A 22630-nucleotide genomic window follows, 5' to 3' on the forward strand; every position below is an offset into this window, starting at 1 on the left:
CTGTTTGGAAGAACACGTAAGAATTTATGCATTTTTGGTCTCCAAACTGGTGACTCATGGGTTTGATGGGTGGACCACTAGATGGATAAAGAACTGGCTTGATGGCTGCACCCAAAGAGTGGCTGTCAATGGCTCCATGTCCCAGTGGAGGCCAGTGACAAGTGGAGTCCCTCAGGGATCAGTGCTGGGACCAGTCTTGTTCAACATCTTTGTTGGTGCCATGGACAGTGGCATTGAGTGCACCCTCAGCAGGTTTGCTGATGACACCAAGCTGTGTGGTGCAGCAGACACACTGGAGGAAGGGATGGCATCCAGAGGGACCTGGACAGGCTGCAGAGGTGGGCACAAGCCAACCTCATGAGGTTCAACAAGACCAAGTGCAGGGTCCTGAATCTGGGTCGAGGTAATCCCAAGCACAAATCCAGGCTGGGCACTAACTCGCTGGAAAGCAGCCCTGAGGAGAGGGACTTGGGAGTGCTGGTGGATGAGAAGCTCAACATGAGAAGCTGTCAATGTGCACTTGCAGCCCAGAAAGCCAACCAGATCCTGGGCTGCATCAAGAGAAGTGTGGCCAGCAGGTCAAGGGAGGTGATTCTCCCCCTCTACTCAGCTCTGGTGAGACCCCACCTGGAGTACTGCATCCAGTTCTGGAGCCCCTATTACAAGAGGGATATGGACATGCTGGAAGGTGTCCAGAGAAGGGCCACCAGGATGATCAGAGGGCTGGAGCACCTCTGCTATGAGGAGAGACTGAAAGAGTTGGGGCTGTTCAGTCTGGAGAAGAAAAGGCTCTGAGGTGACCTTATTGTGGCCTTCCAGTATCTGAAGGGAGCTACAAGAAAGCTGGGGAGGGACTTTTTAGGCTATCAGGTAGTGACAGGACTAGGGGGAATGGAATAAAGCTGGAAGTGGGGTGATTCAGACTGGACATGAGGAAGAAGTTCTTCCCCATGAGAGTGATGAGAGCCTGGAATGGGTTGTGCAGGGAGGTGGTTGAGGCCCCATCCCTGGAGGTGTTTGCAGCCAGGCTGGATGAGGCTCTTGCCAGCCTGCTGTAGTGTGAGGTGTCCCTGCCCATGGCAGTGGGTTTGGAACTAGATGATCCTTGTGGTCCCTTCCAACCCTGACTGATTCTATGATTTTGCCTGAGCACTGACAAACCACCGTAAATTCACACTGACACTTTGTTAACAATTTTGTTTGATTCAAAGGCAGAAGGACCAAAAATATCTTAGGAACAAACTAAAACATTTATTTTTTTAAAGTTTAATACAACCAAATATGAATCAGTTAGAGTAAAACAGCATAGCTGAAAATTAAAAAACTCAACAGTACTACGAAATGTAAAATCAGATACAGTACATTGTAAATGGAAAATATTTGGGTTTGTATTTTGTACAGCAAAATGTTCAAAATGCAAAACCAAGACTCCTGAATGTGTTTTGTAATTGGAACTCTGGGAGCAAAGATTTTATTCAGGATATTGTTATGATGTTACGATGAACTAGAATGGTGCCAGTTTGAAAGTAATACACCTGGGAAAGGGAAATATGTTACCCTGTTACTCTACCTAATCACAGGAGAGCTCTCAGATGATGGCCATTAGTACACAGGCAAGAGTTCTCAAACTCACTGCAAAGAGTTCGGAGAGCGTGATAAGGCTAATTAGTGGAATGGAGTTACAGAATCACAGAAAACATCCAACTGAAAAAGACCTCAAAGATGTCCAACCCTTGACCCAACACTGGAGGGTCAGTACTAAACTATGTCCCTAAGTGCCAGTTCCATACACTGTTTGAACACCTGCAGGGATGGTGACTCCACCACAGCCCTGGGCAGACCATTCCAATGTTTGATAACCCTCCGTGTGAAGCAATATTTCCTAATACCCAGCCTGAACCTCCCCTGGCACAGCTTGAAACCATTTCCTCTAGTTCTGTCACTTGACACCATGGAAAAGAGGCTGGCCCCCTCCTCACGCCAACCTCCCTTCAGGTAGTTTTGAGAGAGGTGAGATCTCCCCTCAGTCTCTTTTTCTCCATACTGAAAATCCCAGCTCCCTCAGATGCTCCTCATAGGTCATGTGCTCAAGCCCTTCACGAGCCTCATTGCTGTTCTCTGAACACATTCCAGCACCTCCAGGTCCCTCTTGTAGTGAGGGGCCCTCACTAGGTGAGGTGTGGCCTCACCAGTGCTGAGTACAGGAGGATGATCACCTCCCTGTTCCTGCTGGCCACCTTGTTTCTGATACAATCCAGGGTGCCACTGGCTTTCGTGGCAGGCTGCTGACTCATATTTAGTAAACTGTCAATCAATATCCCCAGGTCCTTCTCCGAGTTGCAGCCTTCCAACCACACATCCTCAAGTCTGGAGCTTACCATGGGTTTGTTGTGACCAGAGCGCCAGACCTGGCACTTGACCTTGTTGAACTTTATACAATTAGCCTTGGCCCATTGGTCTAACTTGTCCAGACCCTGCTGTAAAGCTTCCCTACCTTCTCTAGCAGATCAACACAGCCACCCAGCTTGGTGTCATATGCAAACTTACTGAAGGTACACTCAATCCTCTCATCCAGATCATTGATAAAGATATTAAAGAGGAGAGACCCCAGTACTGAGCTCTGGGGGAAACCAGCAGTGACTGGGCACCAACCAGATTTAACTCCACTCACTACGACTCTTTGGACCTCGCCATCCAGCCAGTTTTTTTATCCATTTCAGAGTGGACTTCTCCAAGCCTTGTGCCATGAGTTCCTGGAGGAGAATGCTGTGGGAGACAGTGTCAAAATCTTTACTAAACTCCAGGTAGAAAATGTCAACGGCGGTTCCCTCATCCACTAGGCAAGTCACTTTGTTGTAGAAGGAGATCAGGTCAGTCAGACAGGACCTGCCTTTAATAAACCCATGCTGACTGGGCCTGGTCACCTGGTTGTCTTGTAAGTGTGGTGTGACAGCACTTAGGATCGTAATCTTTCCTGGCACCAAGGTCAGCCTGACAGGCCTGCAGTCCCCTGGATCACCCTTCTGGCCCATCGTGTAGATGGGTGTCACATTTGCTAGCCCCAGTCAACTGGGACCTCCCTGGTTAGCCAGGGCTGTTGACAAATAATGGTGAGTGGCTTGGTGAGCACTTCTGCCAACTCATTAAGTACACTTGGGTGGATTCCTTCTGGTCCCACAGCCTTGTGCATATCTAAGTGGCACAATAGGTTGTGGATCATTTCCTCTTGGATTGCGGGGGCTGCTTTCTGCTTCCAGTTCCAGGGGCTGAGCCCCCATGGAGCAGCTGCCGTCACTGACAAATACTGAAGCAACTTAGTCATTCAGCAGCTCAAATTTTTTCCTTGTTTTGGGGTTCTAGTGAAATGCAAGGAGATAAAAAACAGTCTTTTTGGCTTGAAAAAGATGTAACTGTAGACAATCACCACAGACAGAAATCATTAACCAGTTGTAGAGGGTTAGATAGAGTAACTATTTATTATTATATCTCATAAGTATTTTTCATAATAAAGGAAATATGGTGTGCAAAATTAAATAATTAGGGAGAGAATTTATGATGAAGAGAAGTACATTTTAACACAGCACACAACTGTACAGTGTTTTAGAGTCAGAAGTTAATAGTTTCAAAATGAAACTAGAGTTCACAGATACAGTCATTATTGTGTAATGTACAGTAAACCTGGGGAACTAGCAGTTTAGGAAAGCCCTAGTCCCCACTGCTGGCTAGAGGCAGGAGGGCAAGAAAGAGCCCAAACACTACCTTTTTCTGATTCTTTCAGTAAGAATCAGTTGTCAGGTAGAACTGGAGACAAGGAAATGTGTTTGCTGACCATCAGACTGATTTCTCCGAGATTTAAATTGTTGCACCGCACAAAATTTTGTCAGATTGAAGGAGTCTCTATTTTCACCTGTTAAGATTTCACCTAGCAATTGCTGTAAGTAATGATCACTGACAACTGTTTCAGCTTTTTAAAACACAGTTCTTTAAAGAGCCATTCCAAAACCAAGAAAAAAAACCTATTCCAGGATCTGACAACCATCTCACCTTCAACAAATGTAAACCTACTCCATGAACATGAAATTAGACCTGCAAATAAAAGATATATGGCAAACTATACATCAAGAAAGAAAGAGCTATGCACAGCATAGTAGCTCTTAATTATGTCAGTCTTGGGGATCTGACAAGTAACAACAGTGTGTAAGAGCCATTCTCAAAGTATGATGAAAAAAAAAAGACTGAAAACTTGAGAAGTTTTTTCCTTCACAAGGTAGTTAGGTACACAGATGCATCATCAGGCCTTCACTTTCCTACTCCTTTCACCACTTGCACACCAGCAGAAGTAACACATATCATTGTTTCATCAATGCTGTAAAATCTGACAGGCACAAAGTGCTTCCTGAATCACTGTATCAGCTACACAGATCATTGCAGAAGGACCAACTGCAGAAAGTTGTCATCTTTCAGACAGGAGACTGTAAGTCTACCATTAGGTCCTCTACCCTTATTTTCAACCCTGATTTTTTTTTTATGTTTTGGTAGTGGGCAGTTGTTGACCTATAATATATTCTTTCCATTTAATTCTCAAAACTTGGGAGTGCTTAGGATGGTAAACTTCTGTAAGGCAGATCCATCATTATCATTGTTACTGGAGGAAGAGATGTTGAATACTTGTGTCTTGATAGCTCTGCTGGACACCCCACTGACATTATGAGCAATGTAGGAAAGTCAGTGTGCAACACAAGAGCTACTGGACTCAAGCCTTGGATCTGGATTCGATTAAGATGTTGTACTGCAGAATCTCAGAATTAACCAGGTTGGAAAAGACCTTTGAGATCATCAAGTCCAACCTATTGCCCAACACCATCTAATCAACTAAACCATGGCACTCAGTGCCTCATCCAGTCCTATTTTAAACACTTCCAAGGATGGTGACTCCACCACTTCCCTGGGCAGCCCATTCCAATGGCCAATCACTCTGAGAAGAATTTCTTCCTAACATCTGGCCCAAATCTTCCCTGGTGCAGCTTGAGACTGTGTCCTCTTGTTCTGGTGCTGGTTCCCTGGGAGAAGAGACCAGCTCCCAACTGGCTACAACCTTCCTTCAGGTAGTTGTAGATGGCAATAAGGTCTCCCCTGAGCCTCCTCTTCTCCAGGCTAAACAACCCCAGCTCCCTCAGCCTCTCCTCACAGGGCTTGTGCACCAGACCCCTCACCAGCTTTGTTGCCCTTCTCTGAATATGTTCGAGCAACTCAACATCTTTCTTAAACTGAGGGGCCCAGAACTGGAGACAGGACTCAAGGAGTGGAAGAGCAGGAGTCCTGTCCAGTTAATTGCTCATCCTGGTATCTGTCTGTATGACATAGTTCTCCCTGGTGATGGAAAATGGGAAGGAGAAAGTACAAGACAAGTCAAGATAAAAGTCTCTAATGATTTGTTGATACTATGGTATAATTAAGGATCTGCAATGTCTGGGATTTCAGCTGCATGTTGGAGAGTCACAAAGCAGATCCTGCATCAGCTACAATACCTTTTATCCAGACACTGTACATCAATGCCTGATGCAGTCATGAACACAGCAAAATGTTTGCTGAAACCTAGAATTTCCTTACAGAATTACCAGGAATTTTTTAGTTGAATGGAATGTCTCTCATTGTGAACTTTTTCAGGCTTACACAGACATGGTTGTCTTCAGGTGAGCCCAGGATACTGTTTTAGTGCTGAAGTTTGATGCAAAACTCTTGTAGCATATCTCCTATTCCAGAAATGACTGGGATTTCTGGTGATGGCTTATTCTAGGATGCATCAGTTTTGTCTAGGTCTGGGCATACTCTGCAAGTTCTATACATAGTCTGAGATATTTCAGTGGGGCCACCCTGATGACACTTTTCCTCATTTACATAAGGCCTTTCCCCTTTGGTTCTTCCTAGGACTTGATCTTCCTAGGTGTGACTGCATGATTGCACTGTTATATACCCCTAAAAGTCCATCTGTGTGTCACTGGGAGATACCAAGTGCCATGTGAATTCCAGAAATGGGGGAAAAGAAATTACTACAGGCCCCTACTTGTTCCCAAAGTTGGCCCTTCTCGAGTCACCTGTCTCAATGTTTATCAGGTCACCAAAATTTGTATATTTACAAGCATTTATTATTGTAAAGCATCCACCAGAAAGAAGCACAAGTGCAAATATTACAAATACAGATTCTTCAGCAAAACAGAGCAGTTTAGTACAAAACAAAGTTTCAGTTACTACTACTGTGAAGACAGTTATATCTATCAAAATGGTTCTTCAGCTCACCAAGCACAAAAGCTCCATGTATGCCTTCAGTTAATAGTATCTGGAAAAGATCTTTTTCTCTGCAGGGATTTATCAAAAACAGATATACCAATGCTGATCTACAGAGAGAAGTAACAACTCTTAGGATATAGAAATAATTGTTAAAAAAAAAAGTCATATTATATTTGGGACCTTATCACCTGAAAATGAAAAGATAAAATGCTTTACAGTTTCACATAACTGGATAGCAATCCAGTTCTAACACTGAGTAAGAGACACTCAGAGAAAACATCCAAGTGCTCAACACTTGAGCCAACAGAAGTTTAAGATCTTAATGTTATTCTTAAATGACCCATCATCTCTGGAATTCAAGTGTCAAAGCAAATTAAATTCCTGCCCCCCTGGTTGTGAAGAGAAGCTCCAAAATAGATCCTGAGTATATTCTGAAAACAAAAGAGTCACAGAACAAAGAGCACTTATTTGAAAACATGTTGGAGTTCAGGCTATTCCATTATCTGGACAGCATGACTAGTTCCTGAGTAGTTAGAATTATCAGATCTGGTACTAATCATTAAGCAATATTCATATTCTCCACAGAAGAGTCTGAAGGGCTTCAAGCTTTTCAGAAGTCGCGAAGAGGTTTTTGGATTAAATAAACTAACACGTTTATTTCACTGTCCCAGTTAAGCATGCTTTCAGGATCAGACTTTGGTTTATAACAATTATATAAGTAAATTGAATTGATTTTTTTTTTTTTGGGTTTGTTGCACTTTTTCATACATCAGCAACTATACCACTAGCTCCTTACTGGTGGTATAAAGGAAAAAGAAAAGTACAGCATAGGACTAGAAGTGCACTAAAATTAACATACTGATGCTGATTCTTTCCTCCACAAACAGCTCTCTTATTTTCTCTCTGCTTGTATGAAAAGCTAAATACTCACATTATTCTGACATTTCACCACCCACTTCTAACTTAGATTGGAATACTTAGATAATATCAGAGATTCTCCAGTGAATATAGTTTCTTTCAGAGACAGAGGAAACATAGTTTTTGGTCAAGAGTTCACCTAATGAATGGCAATGTCATTAGTGAATACATTCCTGCACTGAAAATTAGCTTTGTCCAGTATTTGCAATTTTAGTATGTCTTTATTGCTCAAACACTGAAAGCTTTAGCTTACTAAGCCTGGTTAATACCCATCTCAAAGCTAATGAAGCTGTGCAAAGGGCCCACGTTCATAAGGAAAATAAAGCTTTCAAATTCAAGTAAGGATGTTTGGTAGTTCATTTAAAAGTAAACAGGCTTCTCCTCTGTTCTCCAGATCATCACTGTCCAATAATAACAGTGATTTTAAAGACCCTTTTCTCTTTCATCCTTTTAGTTTAAAATCAGCTGATATTTTCTTTAGTACCTCAGACCTCTCAAAGAAATTAATATCCTCAATCCCGCCAGCAAGCAGATGATGCCCAGGTGACCACTGCATAACACGTGAATTATGAAAGTTAAAACCTGTTTTTCAGCTGTTCATAGTGCTGCAATATCATGGAAAAGAGTGGAATATTATTATTTAAAAGCACTGATTTAGTTCTAGAGGAAGACTTAACTTCTTTCCATTGCCTGCTAGAAATCTGAAAGGTGGGGAAGGACAAAGCAAAAATGTATGGCTTTGATGTTGCAAGGCTGTAACTGAATCAGCGACCCAAAGTTCAAGAGGTCACTGAAACAAAGGAGAGAAAAGAAGAAAAACAAAAGCCTGTTCACATGAAACTCCTGTTCCACACTTTCGTAATGAGTTCTCAGAACAGCCTTAACATCATTACTGAGTTGTGAAAAAAACCAATTATAATAACAGTTTAAACCATAATAGACTAATTGCAGCTAAAGTAATAACTCCTTAGTATTCATATGGCATATTACCAAGGGACCTTAAATTCACAAATAGGAAGTACTTTTTTCCTCTAAGCTGATCTGATTGTAACTCATTAAATTCTAGGGGTGGTTTTAGAGTGTAATTAAGCCACAATTTATTCCTGTGGTCCAAGAAAAAAAAATGAAAATTAGTGATGATATTATGCATTAGGATGTTCTTATTTATTATAACGTATTAACCTATGGATTATAAATAGCATTTTATACTGTTGCTAATTCATAAATTTTAAAATGTCTATACACATGTTTTCAGATTATATCTGCATCAGATCCTGTACTCCTTAGAAAGCCTTTGCTACACTTGACAAAGGAAGTCTTAGATTGTTTCTAGGTTCTTTGTCAAAACTAGATTAGTATTTTGATATGATATAAAACTTTATGCACAAATTTTTTATCAATTCTGAGTGAATGTATTTCTTTCTAAAAGTACTCTGTGTTGTCAAAATTCTGCTCTGAAACTTCTAATGGAAATAATAACTTAGAGACATGAAAGAGCTCCATGTATTTCCTTTTGACATGGATAGAGCTCCATGTATTTCCTTTTGACGTATAATGGTGCATCTTATTTGTACTTGAGCTGGGGCCCTACTATGCTATAAGTCATTGCAGTATTTGATGTAATATTTTTCAGGACAGGGGCTGAGAAGATGTTAAGTCAACGCTGCAGATGTCACTGTCATAGACTGAAATCTGAGCAAATTTTATATCAATATTGGGAGCAGTATAGAGACAGTAGCATGGAACTACATTCAAAGTCATTTATGCTGCATCACATGAATGCAGATAGCACTACAGCTTGGTGGAAATTATGATCAGTCTTGAAATATGAGGGGAGGAAAGCCAACAAATAAGTGTGAATCCATCAAGAACAGCCCATGGAAGCATACATACTGTTGCAAAATAGTACAAACTGGAAAAAAAAAAGGCATGAGGCATGGGAAGGAATGTAATAAACTAAAAGGATTACAGGAAAATGTAAACATCAGCAGGATGTGTATAACCCAGACAAATAGGAAAAGGACAGCTCCATGAGTAGATCAGATAAGTTCTCTGGAAGGTCAGTAGTCAGAAGAGCAGCAGATGAATGACTGCTATCTTGAACGCAGTATGGAAATATATCACTTCTAAGTTGGACACATGCACCAGTTAGTGTTGAATCACTGACAAGTTTTCTAGTTAAAAAAAATGCTGTTTAGGGAGTGGGCAGGTACTAGAGTAACTTCAGATTACTGCAAAAAATCAAATCTTATTGAACATATCTACATATGTAAAGGTAATGTCACACCTCTCTTTTTCAAATTACCTTCATATTGCTGACTTAGAAAAGCAGGATGATCTCAGGGTTTTAAAAAGTGTCCTAAAATAAAAATTCAAAGCAGAAATGTAAAGGTCAGATTGTTAAAAAAGTCATTAGTGACACACTACTGTTACTTGAAGTCTTAGTTGAGTCATATCCAGCTGGGCACAGCATCTTTCTAAATGATCGTTCCTGCATGAATATAAAATTAACTTCAGATCCCACCTGGAGCACTGCATCCAGGTTTGAAATACAGGAAAGACATAACCCTGTTGGAGCAGGTCCAGAGAAGGGTCACAAAGATGACAAAGATGATCAGAGGTCTGCCCAGGCTGAGAGAGCTACAGTTGTTCAGCCTGGAGAAAAGAAGGCTCTGGGGAGATGCTATTGCTGCCTTTCAATACTTCAAGCCTTCCCAGACTGTGCTTGTCATTGTGAAATAATTTATAGTCACCAAAGTATTACACCTCCAAGTAAAATTAAACATGTATACATGCTATAATTAGATGCTGTGTTTATTGTATGTCAGTAATATTTTTGTTACTAAAGGAAACCTTTATCAGGAATATGGTCTACTCTTCTGAAAAGTATAATTGATGTACTTTTCTGGTTCGCAATATAAAAGAATGCGTTTGGAAAACATTTCCTGAAACTCACATCTGCCTGAGAAGGACCCTGCTGTGGGGCTGTTTAGATACCCATTTAACTCTTTGCATTATTCCATCTTTTGCTCACAGTATTGGAATGTGCCAAACAATATGCTTTTTGAAGGGAAACTGGGGAGTAATTTATCTTCTTTATGTGTGCTAAGCAGAGCAGGAGGGAGAGGCAAACTGGGATTCACAGCAAGCCATGGAGCAGTGATTAGTAACAGCTGACAGTCTCAAACCAAGACTCTCTTTCTTTGGTTACCTCATTGTAATAACAGAGTACAAAGGACTGACTGTCTTCAAGCCAAGAATCAGAGTCCCAGGAACACAGAAAATAGCAGCTCACAGTTTTTTCGGTAACAAAACGCTGCTGCTACCTGCACAGTGCAATTCTAAAAAGACATCCTTTTATGTCCAGACATTTGGACTAAGCTTTCCTGCAAATGAGATTCTTCTGTTGGGCATAAAGCTGCTTATTTTCTGTATCAGAAATTGGGGGGGGGGGGGGAGGGGGGAAGACCACACTTGATTAAGAAATAACATAATGTAACATGGTAAACTCCTTCAGTTTAATTAGGAATTATGTTAATTGTGGTAGCTGACACGTAGCTGATAAGGCAAAGCACATTAAGTTAGCTTGAATCCTACAGGACATGTTACAAGATTGAAATAAATATGCTAGTAGTTGTAAGACTTCTCGCCTGTTCCCCAAGGATAGACATATAAATTTTCAGTTATTCTAGAGATATGGCCAAAAATATCTATTTCAAAAATGAAATGCATTACATAGTACAGGATACCACTGATAAATATACTCATTTCCTTTCTGGATGGTGTTAGGCACATAAATTAGTGTCTACAAAAGTTCATAATGCAATTTCTTGAAATACATATGGAAGCTTTTAATCTGCTAAAACTCTGGTCTGAGTTTTGGCAGGCTGAGGCTGGAGTCCTTCACAGACACGTTTCTGTAAGGGCAGCACTTATTAAACATTCCACAACGTACAGTGCTTCTGTTATCTGACTAGCAGTATACTATGTGATGAAGCTGTAAACTACTTACTATGCTAAATAACTCTGAATCTACTTTAGCTGCTACTGGAAAAATAATACAACATACTTGACATGTGAGATCAGAAGTATCTGTCAAGAAACAGTAGTAGGGCAATCTAATGTAGAAATGCATCTGCTTTTACATCTTCAATAGATAATACGTCTGAAAAGAAGTTTTTTTGAATTGCTAGAAAAGTTAAGTGAACAGCTGTAGTCATAGAGGTGCCAGATCTGAAGAACAGATATTAATGTTTCATTCAAGGATGTCTCTGTGCAAAATGGTATGTGATTTGGAGCATGGGATTGTACCCATATGTAACTTGTGACAGCTTTATACTGGAGGCATCACCTTCTCAGTCAAAATGTGATCCACTAGTGCTGGCCAGCCGCTTACAATCATAGAATCATAGAGTCAGTCAGGGTTGGAAGGGACCACAAGGATCATCTAGTTCCAAACCCACTGCCATGGGCAGGGACACCTCACACTACAGCAGGCTGGCAAGAGCCTCATCCAGCCTGGCTGCAAACACCTCCAGGGATGGGGCCTCAACCACCTCCCTGGACAATCCATTCCAGGCTCTCACCACTCTCATGGGGAAGAACTTCTTCCTCACGTCCAGCCTGAATCTCCCCACTTCCAGCTTTATTCTGTTCCCCCTAGTCCTGTCACTACCTGATAGCCTAAAAATATAACCCAGCTTTCTTGTAGGCCCTCTTCAGATACTGGAAAGCCACAATAAGGTCCCCTCAGAGCCTTCTCTTCTCCAGACTGAACAGCCCCAACTCTTTCAGTCTCTCCTCATAGCAGAGGTGCTCCAGCCCTCTGATCATCCTGGTGGCCCTTCTCTGGACACGTTCCAACATGTCCATATCCCTCTTGTAATAGGGGCTCCAGAATTGGACACAGTACTCCAGGTGGGGTCTTATCAGAGCAGAGCAGAGGGGGAGAATCACCTCCCTCGACCTGCTGGCCACACTTCTCTTGATGCAGCCCAGGATCTGGTTGGCTTTCTGGGCTGGGAGTGCACATTGACAGCTTCTCATGTTGAGCTTCTCGTCCACCAGCACCCCCAAGTCCCTCTCCTCAGGGCTGCTTTCCAGCCAGTCACTGCCCAGCCTGGATTTGTGCTTGGGATTGCCTCGACCCAGATGCAGGACCCTGTACTTGGTCTTGTTGAACCTCATGAGGTTGGCTTGTGCCCACCTCTCCAGCCTGTCCAGGTCCCTCTGGATGCCATCCTTTCCTCCAGCGTGTCTGCTGCACCACACAGCTTGGTGTCATCAGCAAACTTGCTGAGGGTGCACTCAGTGCCACTGTCCATGGCACCAACAAAGATGTTGAACAAGACTGGTCCCAGCACTGATCCCTGAGGGACTCCACTTGTCACTGGCCTCCACTGGGACATGGAGCCATTGACATCCAGTCTTTGGGTGCGGCCATCAAGCCAGTTCTTTATCCATCTTGTAGTCCATCCATCAAACCCATGTGTCACCAGTTTGGAGTCCAGGATGTGGTGCAGGACAGTGTTGAAGGCTTTGCTCAGGTCCAGGTAAATGACATCAGTTGCTCTCCCCTCATCTATTAATGTTGTGACCTTGTCATAGAAGGCCACCAGGTTTGTCAGGCAGGATTTGCCCTTGGTGAAGCCATGCTGGCTGTACCAAATCACCTCTTCACTATTCTTCTGTCTCAGTAGTGCCTCCAGGAGAATCTGCTCCATGATCTTACCAGGCACAGAGGTGAGACTGACTGGCACATCTTGGCTTCTTCACCAAAACTCCAAATAATAGACTCTATTGCTGTCACCGTGTCTTTTATTTGGATGATTGTCCACTAGGGTCTGATCCTACTTAATTTAGAATCATAGAATCGAAAAACAGTTTTGTCTTGGAAGGTATCTTTAAGGGTCATCTAGGCCAGCCTCCCACGTGCAGTGAGCTAGGACATTTTTAGTTAGATCAGGGTGCTCGGAGCTGCATCCAACCTGACCTTGAATGTTTCCAACCATGGGGTATCTACTGCCTTTCTTGTCAACCTGTGCCAGTATTTAGCCACCCTTGTAAAACATTTCTTCCTTATATCTAGTCTGAATCTCCCCTCTTTAGATTAAAACCATTACCTCTTGTCCTATTGCAACAGGCCCTGTTAAAAAAATCTTCCCAATCTTTCTTATAGGCTCCCTTTAACTATTGAAAGGCTGCAATAAGGTTTCCCTAGAGCCTTCTCTTCTCTAAGGTTAACAACCCTGAGTCTCTCAGACATTTTTCATAGTGGAGGTGTTCCTCCTCTCTGATCATTTTTGTGGACCTCTTCTGGCACCTGCTCCAACAGGCTCATGTCTTTCCTGAGCTAAAGACTCCAGATTTGAACACAGTGTTCCAGGTGCAGTCTCACTAGAGTGGAGCAGAGGGATAGAATCACACCTCCCTTGACCTACTGGCCATGCTTCTTATGGTGCAGCCCATGGTACAGTTGGTGTTTCGTGCTGCAAGCAGGCATTACCCACTCATGTCCAGTTTTTCACCCAGCAGCACTCTCAAGCCATTCTCCACAGGGGTGCTCTCAATCCCTTCATCCTCCAGCCTGTATTAATACTGGGGATTGCCATGACCTAGATGCAGGACCCTGCACCTGGCCTTGTTGAACTTCATGAGGTTCACACAAGCCCACTTCTCAAGCTTGTCCAGTTCACTCTGAACTGTATTCCATCCCTCTGGCATGTCAACCACAGCACTCAGATTGGTGTCATCTGCAATCCCACTATGTCGTTGGTGAAAATATTAAGCAGCACTGATCCCAATATGGGCCCCTGGGGGACACCACTTGTCACTGATCTCCATCTGGACATTGATGAATGAAGTTATTTGTGTATGGAATATTTAGGATAAAAATAGCAGCTAATTTGATCCTCAAGCAGTATCAGAATGCTATACTCGATAGCCTTGGAAATACTTTCCAGCATAGATTACTGTTCTTTTTTCTAAATAAGATAACAACTAATCTTGATACACTGAAACCAGATAGAGTTTCATACAGTGAAGTTATTTCACTGGCAGACTAGTATCGGTGCTGAATAACAACAAACTGGTCTTTCATTATTCATGTTTAATTGCAAGGTACAAATCACTGTGAAGCCACTAGAAATTATTTGGACCATCCGAAAGAGTACAAAGTTCAGTTTGCACTACTTTTCCATGTGTAAAGCTTTCAGATTCATTGAGAGGTATCCAGAATCTACATTCAGGTTTGCTTCAAAGCAATCACTCTGTTCAGGTTTATTTCAAAACAATAACTACATATTGCAGGGCTAGGCTAGCATCCTCCAGAAGATGTCTTTTTTTCATCAAATACCATCTTTTTTCTTACTGTGATAGTGGAGAATCTTTGAAGAAAGGCACATTGCTTTCTTTAAGTGCTTAGATGTTAAGTTCCACATTTCTGTGATTTCTCTGTTTTGCTCATGCGGTGAGATTTTTTTTTTACATACTACAGGAACACATGTATCTTCATAAAGATATATATTTTTACACTGATTGATTTTTGTTAAAGGCCATGCTGATTTGAGCAGCACTGGCCCTCCAGAGCTCCCCTGAGCCCAGGTGCTCTTTAACCCCAACCTCATTCTCTCTTTGTCATCAAATGGTGGATGGTGTTTGCTCAGCTACCTGGTGAGAAGAGAGCCAGCTTTAAGACAACCAGGAGGAAGCAAGGAATGCTTAACTCACTTTAGCAGCACTGCCACCAAAGGGCAAAGGATGCAGTTTAACAATTCAGCAAATGTGAAGTAATGGAAATATCCTGTGGGGCAGATCAGGTCCTTTAGGAGCCACTCTTGGCCATTTAATTGGCTTATTGAATTGCATTAGTATGCCCCAGACATGGGTTTCATTAGTCAGCTTGGCTTAATCATGGTGGCTTAATTTTGGATCAAATACAGCTGCTAATTTTCCTGTGAGATATTTGCCTAGTGTTCTTAGTGGACATGGAAAAATTAATAAAATACCTAATTTCACTATTTAAATTTCCACATTCATAAGATTATATATTAAACTGAAATTTGTGGGCAGCTTGTCCCATAATTTCATGCAAAAAGGCATACAGAGCTGTATTTCAGACATTTATTTTATGTAGCTTCACAAAGTCATCAGCTATATTGTTTTAATATTAATTAACTTTGCCAATGCATTGTCTTTGAAAACGTTATTTAGCTTTTTTGTTTTACTGCTACTGTTATTGAAAATAACAATCTAGAATTTGGACTAATTTTGGACCCATCTTGTGAAGGACTCAACTGTCAAAGCTTTAAATTTTATTTTATTTTTGTCTTCTGGGAATGCTCAGCATCACACATGACATGCTCAGCAGCTATCATAATTAAGCTTTAGCACTTAATCATTTTAATTAAACTTGGGCAATACTTCCACTGTCTTTACCTAACTACTGCTTTTCCTTACAATTTTTCTGTCAGCATGTTTTACCATGACCTTGCACAGTGTTACTCATTTCCACAAATCTCCATCAACATACACAAAAGGGATTGTTCTCACGGTCTCACACTGAGAGTTTACTCATCACACAGTGCTTAGTAGATGTAGGGGGTTGGGAGTAGCCCATTTAAAACTACTTCATTAGAAGAGTGAAAGACAACCTTAAAGAAACAACATTAGGGCAACACTCCCAAGTCAACAGTTGCCTTTATTGGTACTCCACCACAGGATTCCTTAACAAGCAACTGCAATTTCCTATTGAAGAGACAGTAGAAAATAAACAGGAAAATAATTAGCAATAAAAAGATGTTCTGTTCATAATGCTTCACTTTTAAAGACTGAAGATAAAACATTTGAAGGAAATTTATATAAAAATCTACATTAACAAGTAAGGATCATCAATCCAGTTCTAATATGTAGAATAAGGAAAGAAATAATGATCACAGCAGTCCTCTCTTTTTGATTTCCAGTTGTCAACATGCAAAAGGACCAGAATGCAGAGTTTGGTTTATGCGTTTATTCAGAACTGTTTCATTATTTTCCCATATTTGCATATTTATATACTTTATTAATGGATATTTGCATATTTATATACTTTATGTATGGCTGCATGCTGGCAGGATTCTGGCTCAGAGTCATTAAGTTATACCATTGATACTTCACAAAATCACAGAATGTTAGGGGTTGGAAGGACCTTGAAAGATCATCTAGTTCAGTCCCTCTTCCAGAGCAGGATCACCTGGAGTAGGTCACACAGGAAAATGCCCAAGCATGTTTTGAAAGTCTCCAGAGGAGGAGACTCCACAACCTCTCTAGGCATTCTGTTTCAGGGCTCTGTCACTCCCACAGTGAAATTTTTTTTCCTTATATTTACATGGCTTTGTCCTCCTGACACCCTTCGCCTGTTTATAAACGTTGATGAGGTCATCCCACAGTCTTCTCCAAGATAAAAAGACCCAGCTCCCTCAGCCTTTCCTCATAATGGAGATATTCCACTCCTTTCATCATCTTTGTGACTCTGTGCTGGACTATTTCAAGTAATTCCTTGTCCTTTTTGAACTGTGGGGCCCAGAACTGAAAACAATATTCCAGACATGGCCTCACCAGGGCAGAATAGAGGCGGAGGACAACCTCCCTTGACCACTAGCCACATCCCTTCTAATACAGCCCAGGATGCCATTTGCTACAATGGCACTTTGCTGGCTCATGGCCATCCTTCTGTCCACCAGAACCCCCAGGTCCCTTTTCCCTATGCTACTTTCCAACAGGTCAGCCGTCAAACTATCCTGGTACATCAGGTTGTCCTTTCTGTGATGTAAGACTCTACGCTGGCCCTTGTTGTATTTCATTAAATTATTTCATGGTTGCCTCAGACTAGTGGCTCCTCAGTCAAGTGCCCATGCCAAGGCTCTGAAACTATGGTTCTTCTCATACTGAGCAGGATTGCTACTACACAGTGATGAGAGGAAGGGAACACTGGGTTCATGTAATTTAGAAAAACTGAGGCTGAGGGATGACTTCATTGCCCTTCACAGCTTCCTCTGCAGAGGAAGTGTAAAGGGGCATGCTGATCTTTCTGACTTTTAAAATTATTCCCCGGAATTTATTTTTGAACAAGTGGGTACAAATCTGCTGTTGGCTTCAATGTTATCTAAAGAAACATCCTCAGAATATTTTGACTTTGATCTTCTCGAGAAGTAAAATACCATCCCTCTTCATTACTGTAATCTAATATTACATGTAAACTACATGCAGTATGTTTTCAACATCAAGAAAATTAAAAACAATATAAACAACTCTGGATTTTAATTAAAAACAAACAAACAAACCAAACCTGACACCAAAACAGTGACAATATAGCAGCTATTCAGGAGAGATGCTGCATGGTCAGTTCAAGCTAATTTTCAGACCCATGATCAAGTCAGAGGAACAATCAGAACTCACCACTTAACAATTTAGAAATTCTAGCAAGTTACTCTAACTACATTTTTACTCCTTTTTCCTTCATCCTTTTGCACTTTCTCCTTCTTGTGCAATCACGTATTTACTTGCTTGCTGCTTTTCCTACATCCTGAATATTTTAATTTCTTCTCTAAGAGAACAACATAGTGCTTTGCTTTTTGCCCTGACACTCTGGAGAAGTTCTTGTCATATCTTTATTTCATCCACAGTGTGACTGATTCCTCAGTTCTTGAGAGAAAGAGTAGGTGAAGGGAGAGGACAGGGGTAAGGGCTTGGTTTTGTTTGTAGTTTTACAAAATTATGCCTGCCTCCTTCTTTCTTCTCTTCCGTTCCCTGACTCCCTCCCCATCAGTGCTTAAAAAACAATTCCCATTCATGGTGTGTGCATGCACACGCTAGGAGAAATTACAGGAGCTCTGCTCCAGGTTGCCTTGACAACTTCAAGTCATCCCTGTGCGTGGGCACCGGTGGTACAGCAAAGTTTCCCAGGCCCCCTGGGGAAGGGGAGGGGGAGAGAAGAGGCAGAGGTGCTGTATCCAGCAGCCATGAGTAGGAGACAGCAAGAGCAGAATGAAACGGGCACATACATCTCCCACGGGACAATGGGAGTTCTGCTGGCTGGCTATGAAAGGGCATGCTGAAGACACAATGGTCTGTGGCACATGAAAGCTTTGGAGTGAACTTTATTACTTCTCTATTAAGGACCCTTCCAAAGTCCTATTCAGCTCTAAGTGATCTTGTCAACATCTTAAAAATGTAAAGAAAAACAAATCCTTCTTGTTTAAAAAAAAAAACACAACTTTTTTTTTTTTTTTTTTTTTTTTTTTTTTTTTTTTTTTTTAGATAATTCTTGTTGTTGATATGCTGGAAGCTTTTGCAATTTCTCCTCTGTACAGTACCAAGTGTCTCTCTTGTGGGTTACCTGAGCTCCCTTTAACTTCAATGGGAGGGGAGGCTGCCTGGTAGCTCCCCAGTAAGGGCTTCTGAGGTGAGAACTTGCTTCTTCCTCACATAGCATTTGTTCTTACTTAGGCCTGTCAGCCATTTGCTTTGCATACTTGCTGCTACATGTGCCACGAGCAGTTAGAGCTCAAGAAGAGGGAAGTTGCTGTCCCCTGCTTTGAAGGTGAGAAATCATTTACATGACAGCAAGAGCAGGGGAGGCACTGAACAACCTAAAATAAGGGACTGCATAGTCACAGGCAGAGCACACAACAGGAAACCAAACTGAAAAGAAGCTTACAAAGAAAAGAGCGTGACTCTTGCTCGCTCACTTGCACACAGTTAACCACTCAACCCCAGAATCATTCCAAGAAAGAAACAGGATCACACACTCCAACCCTTCAACACATCAGTCTTTAGTGGTAAAATAATCCTTATGCCCTTCACTGACTCCTAGTGATTTTTGGAACACAGGAGGCTCAACCTAGTACCATGTGAGGAGTACAAAGAAAGACTGGGCTTGATTAAAGAGGTAAGCACTTGTGCCTGTGAAACTTCTACACTGACAGTGCTCAGCACCTAGTGCTGAATCTATTACCTGGCTGGTTAGTTTAGGGTCAACTGAACTGTCTGCTCCTCCCTGCAGGTGCTTTTTATTTACTCCTCACTCCCAACACAGTACACAAGATTTCACAGTGCCATTCGCCTGCATATTAAATCTTATGTACTGATTAGAAACATTGAGCATTGTCACTACTAGGCGAAGACACTGTGAAAATATGGCATTAACTGCAGAAGGTGCAGTAACTCAAAAGAGATTGAGCTGACACATAAATTCACTGAGCAGAATTTGCTCTGTTCTAACTCAAACCAGGACACCTTCCTGGTCTCCTTCTATGGTGACTGAAGGCTACCTGGACTTCAGCAAGACCTCTGACAGGGTCCCCCATGGCAAACTCCTGGCCAAGCAGGCAGCCCATGGCTTGGACAGGAGCACTCTGTGCTGGGTTAGGAACTGGCTGGTGGGCAGTGCCCAGAGAGTGGTGGTGAATGGTGCCACTGCCAGCTGGCAGCCTGTCACTAGTGGTGTCCCCCAGGGATCAGTTCTAGGCCCCATCCTGTTCAGTATCTTTATTGATGATCTGGACGAGGGGATTGAGTCCATCATCAGTAAGTTTGCAGATGAGACCAAGCTGGGGCAGGTGTTGATCTGTTAGAGGGCAGGAGGGCTCTGCAGAGGGACCTTGACATGCTGAACAGATGGGCAGAGTCCAACAGCATGAGATTTAACACATCTAAGTGCCAGGTTCTACACATTGGCCACAACAACTCCAAGCAGCACTGCAGGCTGGGGAGAGTGGCTGGAGAGTGGCCAGGCAGGAAGGGACCTGGGGGTACTGATTGACAGTAGGCTGAACATGAGCCAGCAGTGTGCCCAGGTGGCCAAGAAGGCCAATGCCATCCTGGCCTGCATCAGGAATAGTGTGGCCAGCAGGAGAAGGGAAGTCATTGTGCCCCTGGACTCAGCACTGGTTAGGCCACACCTTGACTACTGTACTGTGTCCACTTCTGGGCCCCTCAGTTTAAGAAAGATGTTCAGATGCTTGAATGTGTCCAGAGAAGGGCAACAAAGCTGGTGAGGGGTCTGGAGCACAAGCCCTGCGAGGAGTGGTTGAGGGAGCTGGGGCTGATTAGCCTGGAGAAGAGGAGGCTCAGGGGAGACATTACTGTCATCTACAACTACCTGAAGGGAGGCTGTAGCCAGGTGGGGGTTGGTCTCTTCTCCCAGGCACCAGAACAAGAGGACACAGTCTCAAGCTGTGCAAGGGGAGGTTTAGGTTTGATCTTAGAAAGAAGTTCTTCACAGAGAGAGTGATTGCCCATTGGAATGGGCTGCCAAGGGATGTGGTGGGGTCAGTCTATCTGGAGGTGTTTAAGAAAAGACTGGATGAGGCACTTAGTGCCATGGTCTAGTTGATTAGATAGGGTCAGGTGATGAATTGGACTTGATGGTCTTGGAGGTCTCTTCCAACATGGATGGCTGATTCTCTTCTATTGTTAATTCTATATAGGTTAGCATTTTAATGCTCAGTATGTAACCTGAGTTTAAAGCTGACTGTAGCTTAAATGAATAAATACATGACCCACTGACACTTCTTTAGAGTGGCAACATAAAACAGCAATTAAAGTATACAAATATAAAATTGTCTGGACTAGTGTGCATACATTCATTTTTCACTTTTTAAATTGCAATTAGTTTTATGCTACATGCTAATGCTTTAAAAATAAAATGCACAAAAAATGCTGTCTGATACAAACATTGTGCAACTCAATAGCAGATCTGACATTCTCCAGAATTTTTATGCACCATTTAATTATATTTACGTTATTTTGAGCACTCTAGAGAAATAATTGATCTTCCATCCACAGGACTTACTTTCTGTTTGTAAAGATAAGGAAAATATTTATTACTTGGCAACATTTACCATTTTTCTCACAGAATTTGAAAGCATAAGTGTAAATTTACCACAAGCGTTATTGTCCAGTTTTACAGACAGATGAGCAAAAACCCCAAAGGGTCAATGTTGGATTTGCATTTTCAGGTTTTTACTTTAACACTCTGCTCTTCCACTGCGATGGCACATGTAAATCAAGGAACTCAGGGTGCAGATCTAGTGGTGTCCTTTTGCAATTAATATTGAGGTTACAAATCTTACTGTCTCTAATGGCTTTTGACAAAAAGGACAGGCAAACACTAGCTGAAATGTAAGGGTAAGTATGAAGTATATGATTGGTTTTATACTTCAAGGATTTGATCAGAGCCTGAAATGCAGCCTTGATCTCAGTTACATCAGTGACAAGAGTATTTTCACTGTAACTCCAGCAGTACATATTTCCTCCTTTAGAAGATGTACTTTTTTCACATCATAATTCTAGTTTCATTGTCTCATTGTTATTTACATTCATGCAGCCCCATTGTTTTATTTTATATGCTTTCTCCCCTGAGACAGGTACCCTGAGCAGAAGGCGGTGAACTTTCATTTTATTTGGTATGTTCAAAGATGGCATCTAGATAAATGTGCAGACAGACCACAGAAGTTTAATTTAGAAGTGTCATTCAGGGGTCCACAGGAAAAGATAGTAAATCAAAAATATCTTTTCCTGATCTCTTTTTTTTCATTCTGCACTTTAAAAGCTTGGTTCCAAGAAGAAATAGCAGCACTGTTCTGAGCCAGAGGGTGAAGCCTCCAGATGAAGTATGGGGAAGTTACTGACTGCTTGAAATTTTAAGGAGAAAGACCAAAGTTGCATTTTAAGCAGACTAACCTCACCTGCTGGGAAAGTGAAAGAGCATTTCCGTTTCTGACAGACCTCATGAAACACTCCTCAAAGATCCAGAGCTCTTCCTCTGGCAGAGCTGCACCTTCACTTAAAAACCACAGTGCAGCCCTGTTGTTGCAATCTGATGAACAAACACTTTGGAGAATGCCATAGCGAGCACCTGAGTATTCCCTTCAGATCAGATGCACTAAGACGAGCCAAGAATTACGATTAATGTGGCAAGTTTTGCAAAGCTTATAAAGACTCTGAGTGTTTATTATTACACAGTAGTGGGATTTTCTGAAACAAGGTAAAAACATTTAATCTGTTTTAAACTTCCATGGCTTTGGACAGAGGTAAACTGAGGTAATTCCATTAGGAATTGAAGAAAACTCTTCATATACATTAGTCGAAACAAACATTACCAGCATTACTGAAAAGGACTCTGTTTTCTTCATTGTTACTACAAATTCTGTGCAGCACATTTCTAAGGCACTTTTTTTTTCAGACTAAGGGAACTATGCTCATCAAAAAACATCAGTTGAGGTCCTGGAATACGGGGAGTGCCACACTGCATCAGCATAATAATCTTTAACAAAGTGCTGAGAAAGCACAGAAGGTTGTAGTTTTTGTAATAGAAAATTACGTAATAGCAAGCATTAGGGGTGGAATAGGAAGACAGTGACAGTATGAATGGCAAAAGAGAGCC

General features: G+C 41.9%; 1 protein-coding gene across 4 annotated transcripts in view; it reads left to right on the forward strand.

Annotated features, from left to right (window-relative positions):
• SLC1A3 (solute carrier family 1 member 3) overlaps positions 1-22630 on the forward strand; it is a 62608-nt gene that overhangs the window by 22223 nt on the left and 17755 nt on the right. The window lies entirely within an intron of this gene.

Source organism: Indicator indicator, chromosome Z, assembly GCF_027791375.1.
Source record: "Indicator indicator isolate 239-I01 chromosome Z, UM_Iind_1.1, whole genome shotgun sequence".
NCBI classification, from domain to species: domain Eukaryota; kingdom Metazoa; phylum Chordata; class Aves; order Piciformes; family Indicatoridae; genus Indicator; species Indicator indicator.